The sequence below is a fragment of the Canis aureus genome, chromosome 28 (assembly GCF_053574225.1).
Source record: "Canis aureus isolate CA01 chromosome 28, VMU_Caureus_v.1.0, whole genome shotgun sequence".
Taxonomy (NCBI): Eukaryota; Metazoa; Chordata; class Mammalia; order Carnivora; family Canidae; genus Canis; species Canis aureus.
This window is the reverse complement of record NC_135638.1, coordinates 4,951,673-4,958,357: the sequence shown is the minus strand read 5'-3', so window position 1 is coordinate 4,958,357 and position 6,685 is coordinate 4,951,673.

Below are 6,685 nucleotides of genomic sequence, written 5' to 3'. Positions count from 1 at the left end.
ATTAGACATGACAAAACTTTTTAGTACAATGACAGTGTAAGCACAGGCATTTAACTTCCCCTCTATCCATCAGGTCTTCTGTTCCCCTCATGTATACACACCCGCCCTGCTCCAGAATCCTACCGAAGTTGCCACTGCAATATAAAAGCAGTGGAAAGCCTGCCTCAGTTCAGTTCTGGAATCTATAATATGCTACATACATCTGACATTGATATGAAATATCAAGTAGAATGCAGATTGGGTCTGAGTGAAGGAAGATCTGGAGGGCTGAATCATGCAATCCTCTGAAATAACTGCATTTTTAGGATTTAGATGTAATCCTGGAAGGGCTCCCTTCCAACACCTCCTTTCCTCAAAAAGCAAACTGTGGCGCACGGATAGGGTCATCAGATAAAATAAAGGATCTTTCAGGTCAGGAACGAAATAATTTTATTTATTTATTTATTTATTTATTTATTTATTTATTTATTATAAGTGTGCCTCACACAATATTTGTGACATATGCAAAAAAAAAAAAAAGGCTTCATAGTTTTACTGAAAGTCACATGTACCTGAGTGTGTTGTGTTTTATTTGCCAAATCAGGTAGTGCTACCCATGGGACCCCCACAGGCACCTGAGAAGGACACCTAGGCACCAGAGAGGGCCAGGGAATGGACACTACTTCAGTTTCTCGTAAGTAGATGGCCCTGTCGGAACAGAAAAGAGCAAAGAAGCAATGTGTCTGCACAGAGGAGGGGCTCCTGGCCAATGCTGCCCATTGCCTCAACTCCCTCCCTTTTTCCCAAGACTGCAGGGTCTCTGAGTAGTTATTGTGTTTTTAGTAAATATAACTTGCCTTCACTTAGATATTAAGATTTCAGGTGTCAGGTGAACCATTAGTTGATAGAATTTCTTAACTTCTACTTTTCCATGAGTCAATACTGGGTAACCATGGACCGCCTCCTTTAAAAAGGAAAATAAACAAAAAATAAATAAATAAAAAATTAAAATTAAAAAATTAAAAAATAATAAAAATAAAAATGAAAATAGACAAAGCAAAACTAAACATTGAAGTCCATTTTGAATAACTACCAAATTTCATGATAAGGTCAGTCGATAGCAGAGTTAATACCATAGAAAATCAAATTAGTTTAGCAGAAGATGAGCTTAAAATGTATTTCCAAAATTTACAGGTAGGCAAAGTGATAAAAATTATAATACCCAAAATACAGATTTGGGAGATTCAATTTGTGCACAGTAATAACCTCATAAATAAATAGCAGATCAAAAAAAAAGAAATATCTGATCATATGGTGCTAATAGTCAAGGAAAAAGTAGAAGAAAACTTTGCTGAGTTGGAAAAAAGTATTCAGCCATAAATCTAAAGTTTCTAGGAAAGGCTTCATGGAACCAAAAAGAGCCTTGGCCTGTGCTGATTTATTTTTCAAGAATAAAACAATATTAAAAAAAAGAATAAAACAATATAAGATAGAAAAAATTTTGAGTTACTGTTAAATACCAAACACAGGCTATTCTTAGGTTTTCCCTGGAGCTTTGCTGAAGGTGCTAGTGATCTTAGAGCTCTGAGCACAGCAGGTTTGAAACAAGAATTCCGTTCAGTGGTTTCTATAATAAGACAGCAGAAAGACATTCTCAGACATGCAAGGACTCAGAAAGTATACCATCCACAAACCTCTCCTGAAACAGTTAATTGAAGATATTTTCCAGCTGACTAACAGAAGAAAAAATAAAAGAATTTTTAAAAATGGGAAAGTTATTATATGAGATTAAAAATGAGCAGTGAAACTGCATAAACAGTTAAGTCTAAATGATTTTTTTCTAATACGGTATTAAAGCTTAATGCGAATATCAGATACTATTCTAAAAAAGATAATAGATTGCATCAAATCATTAATTTTGTAATCATGATCTGGTCTAAATCCTATATTCTATAAATAAAAAATGGAGAATTAGTCGATGTAAAGAAAGTGATGGAAATAAAATTTATCATCTCATACAGGATGGAAACCTAAATCATTATGACTATAGAACTGACTTAATTTTTTTAAATTATAAATATACTGATAGAATAAAAGCATTTACTTCAATCTGGTAAAATTAACATCAAAAACTAAGAATAATATGTAAAGGAAATACATGGTCAAAATATTAAGAATGTCAAACTTACAGGTTTTCAAAAAGTAGCTCAGTCTAGTTCTTCTGCATGTGAATGAGCCTGGACATCACTGCGTTGTCCTAACAACAGAAAAACTAAACAGACTAAAAAAATCACCAGCCCTTCTTCAATCCATAAGAGTGGAGGACACGGGGCAAACTGTTGTTCCAAGATTGGAGACCAATAGGCAAATGCAAGGAGTCACATCGGCCCAGAGCAGAGACTCATTAGTGGAAACTGCCTTGGGAACAAGCATGGGGGTAGAAAACTGGACTGTGATGGACAAATTGATGGAAGCTTAGTGTGGACAATGTTGAGAGTTAAAAACTCCAAGGGGAGAGGGTCATAGAGTGGAGATGGGGCCCATAGTTTTGTTCAATATACCTCCAGGACCTTGAATAGGTTTTCTAGGTAAATATCAGAGAAAAATTCCCTTTGGCTATCGGTTGGGGGATGATGAGGAGGAACCATTTGGAATGTACCAGAGCACCACGTTCTCCTGAAAGACTAAGACCTAATTATAGAACTATAAAATATTCTCCCACCCCCAACTCCCCATCTCATCACCATATTACTAAAGGACTATTTTTTAAAAATATTTATTCATTTATTTGAGAGAGAGAGAGACAGACAGAGAGAGCAAGAGAGAGCACAAGTAGGGAGGGGAGGGAGAAGCAGACTCCCCACTGAGCAGGGAGCCTTGATGTGGGGCTTGATCCCAGGACCCTAGGATCATGACCTGAGCCAAAGGCAGATGCTTACCAGACTGAGCTACCCAGGTGCCACTAAAGGACGAGTTTTAGTAGTTTTTTTTAGCCAATACATCATGTCTGGCTATCAAAACACAATAACAAGGCATAGAATAAGCAAAAGAAAACAATTTGAAGGTGTAAAACAAGATTCAGAACCTGACATGGCAGGAATGTTTGGGATTATCAGTCTAGGAATTTTAAACAACAATGATAAATATACTAAAGGCCCTAATGGATAAAGTAGATGGTACACAAAACAATGTAAGGAGAGAGAGAATTTTTTTTTTTTAAAGAGCCAAAAAGAAATGCTACAGATAGAGGCTAATACAAAAGAAGAATGCTTTTGAGGGGTGTATTAGTAGACTGGATACGTCTGAGGAAAGAATCTGAGATAGAAGATATGGCAAAAAACTTTCCAAAAACAGAAGGGCAGAGAACAAAAACTAAAAAAAAAAAAAAAAAGAACAAAGTATCCAAGGGCCACAAGACAACTATAAAAGGTATAACATACCCATGATAAGAATACCAGAAAGAGAATACAGAGGGAAAGGAACAGAAGAAATATTTGAGACAATAATGACTTCAAATTTCCCCTGGATTAATAGCAGACAGCAAACCACTACCCGGGAAACTCAGAAAGCACAAAACAGTAAAAATGCCCACTGAACTATACTTCAGTATATCATTGACAAAAAACAAAACAAAACAAAAACAAACAAACAGACAAAAAAAAAAAAAAGAAAATCAAAGATAAGGAAAAAAATCCTTAAGGAATCTAGAGGGAAAAAACACTTCACCCATAGAGGAACAAAGGTAAGAATTACATCTGACTTCAGAAACCAAGCAAGTGAGAAAGGAGTGGAGTACAATATTTAAAGTGTTGTGGAAAAAAACTCTAGAATTCTGTGTCCTATGGAATTTTCCTTCAAAAATTAAGAAGAGAGAAAAACTTTCTCAGACAAATGAAAATTGAAAGAATTTGTTACCAGTAGACCCGCCTTGCAAGAAATGTTGAAAGTCCTTTAGCGAGAAGGAAAATAATATAGGTCAGAGACAGGGATCTACATTTAAAAAAAAAAAAAAAAGCAAAAGCATCAAAGAAGGAATAGGTGAAGGTAAAGAAATTATTTTTCATATTCTTAATTGATCTAACAGATGATAGTTTGTTTAAAATAAAAGAGCAACAGTGTATCTGGTTATGTATGCTTATGTTTTTATTTTATATCACCCAAAGGAGTTGAAAACCTATCTACATAAAAACCTGTCCATGGAAGTTTATAACAGATTTATGCCTGCTAAAGCTTGGAAGCAACCATGATGTTCTTCAGTAGACGAACACAAAAATAAATTGTGGTAGAATCAGACAATGGGATATTATTCGGTGTTAAAAAAAATGAGCTATCAAGTCAGGAAAAGATATAGATATACCTAAAAGATATAGGGTCTAGATACAGATAGACATAGATATACCCAAAAGCATAGGTATTACTAAAGGAACAAAACCAATCTCAGAAGACTAAATAAGATTCCAACTAGATGACATTCTGGAAAAGGCAAAACTGGATATCATAAAAAGGTTGATGGTTTCCCGGGGGCGGGGGTGGTTCCAGGGTTTTTCCAGGTGGTTTCCTGAAGATCTTTAAGGGATTAAAAACATTCTGTATAATATTATAATGATAGACTAACTTCATTATACTTTTGTCCAAACCTATAGAATGTACAACAGAAAAAAAGTGTATCCTAAAGGCAAACTATCGACTGGGTGATAACGATGTATCAATGTAGGTTCATCCTTGATAAAAACAAAACAAAACAAAACAAAACAAAACAAAACAAAACAAAACAAAAAACAAGTACAATTGTGGTGAGGGACGCTGTTAATGGGGGTGGCTACACATTTGTGGTGATAGGGAGTATCTGGGAGATCTCTATACCTTCCTCTCAATTTTGTTGTAAACCTGAAACTGTTCTAACAAATAAAGCCTTTAAAAGATGTTAATGATAGTTATCGAGAGGTATTACTTTGGCAATCTGAAAAACTACTACGAATAATTTCAGAAAATGATTATCCCATAAGCAAGGAAGAGAGGATAAGCCACAGGAAGCTTCTGTGGCCCTTACTGGTTATCCTATGAATGCCCAGACTCTTACTTAAAGGATCACAGAGACAAGACCTGGGTAGACACAGGCGTAATCAACTCTCTTCTCTGACCTCACGCTAGTGCCTGTACCAATGATGGCAGACCTGTCACTATCTAGAGGAGGACATTAGGTTCCTGATACTGCTACTTCTATTTTTTTTTCCAGCTTAACACAACCATGGTGCCTTCTTGCACAGTAGTGAGAACATTTTTAAAAGGCTCCACTTATGCAAAAAATTTTTAAAAATAAATAAATAAAAGGCTCCACTGTCCAAGCACCCAGACCCTGAGTTTTGAGGGTAGGACACAGTGTTCAGCCTGCCAGGACGTGCTGAGCCAAGATCTCATCAATGATGGCCACTCAGGAAAACCTACGTTATGTAAAGTGTCCTTCACTGTCACCTTGACAGCAGACGTATACCTGCAAGAACAGTCATGGCTGATCACAAATAATTCATTTTATATTAAACAAGTGCTAAATTCCACAGTAGTGCTTAACAGCAAGGGACTCTCAAAGGGCAAAAGACTGAATAAACTTAAACTTCAGGGAACAGCAAGCTCTCACGTGCAGCAATCAATAGCCTTTCGCTATGGAGAGCAACAAAACCTTTTCGGCTTCCTGACTGCAAGTCAAGTCTCTGATCCCCCTTCTAACCATCATTCATTTTCAGGGCACTTTGATTCTGTGTCTCTCATGTGGAGGCAACAAGGTGCTGGCCCCTGTTTGAACTCAAGTCCCGTGGAGAAAAAGATTCCCCAACAGAGAAAATAAATACTTCCCAACTTCTTTGTTTGTCTTCCAGGCTCCCAGTGGGCACAGAACTCCTGCTCCCTCTGGGTAGCACTCTTCAACTCTCCCTGCTAATTAACCTCTCCTACCGGGTTGCCAAATGAGCTGCTGACAACCAGCCCTGAGCAAGTAGAAAACACCAGGACAGCAGCCTGAATTGTTAAATTCTTCCATTAAGTCTAGGAGCACAGAGCGCCTTTGGAGTTTTGCTTGAATGCAGTGGTGGTGGGTTGACAACATAGTCAGAGAAGGGAAATTACCTGTTCCATACTTTCTAACTACATCAGGATACAGTTTTTAGATTTTTTTCCCCCCATGGGATAGAAGGTTGAAAGATAATAGGAATTGAATTTGAGATTTTGTTTTTTACAATAGGAAATGAAAGAGATGTTGAGAAACATTAAGATGCTCTTGAACTTTCAACCCTCCTACCTCCCCTTCCCCAGTTTAAATGGATCCCAAACCCAAAACCAGTTGGCCATGCGTTTTCTTCAGCCAAGGGGCGAGGATGACTAACATATGCCTGAAGAGTTGTGGGAGCTCAACAAATATTTAAGAAGAACCAACATATGATAAAACACATAGTAGCACATTATAATTTATGGAAATACTATTATTTGCAGAATTCTTCCCCACCAAGAAGAAAGAGTGAATCAGCTTTAAATAATTTACTTAAAAGTGAAGCTTTAATAAAACCAACAAAGAAATAGCTTTGCTCTCTCTTTTTTTTTTTAAACACAAAAACCAATTTCTAGTTCTATGTGTGGCCAGATGGATGAGTATATTTGTGTGTGTGTGTGTGTGTGTGTGCTTCAAAATTCAGGCTGCTTTGGAGCGTTCTGGGTG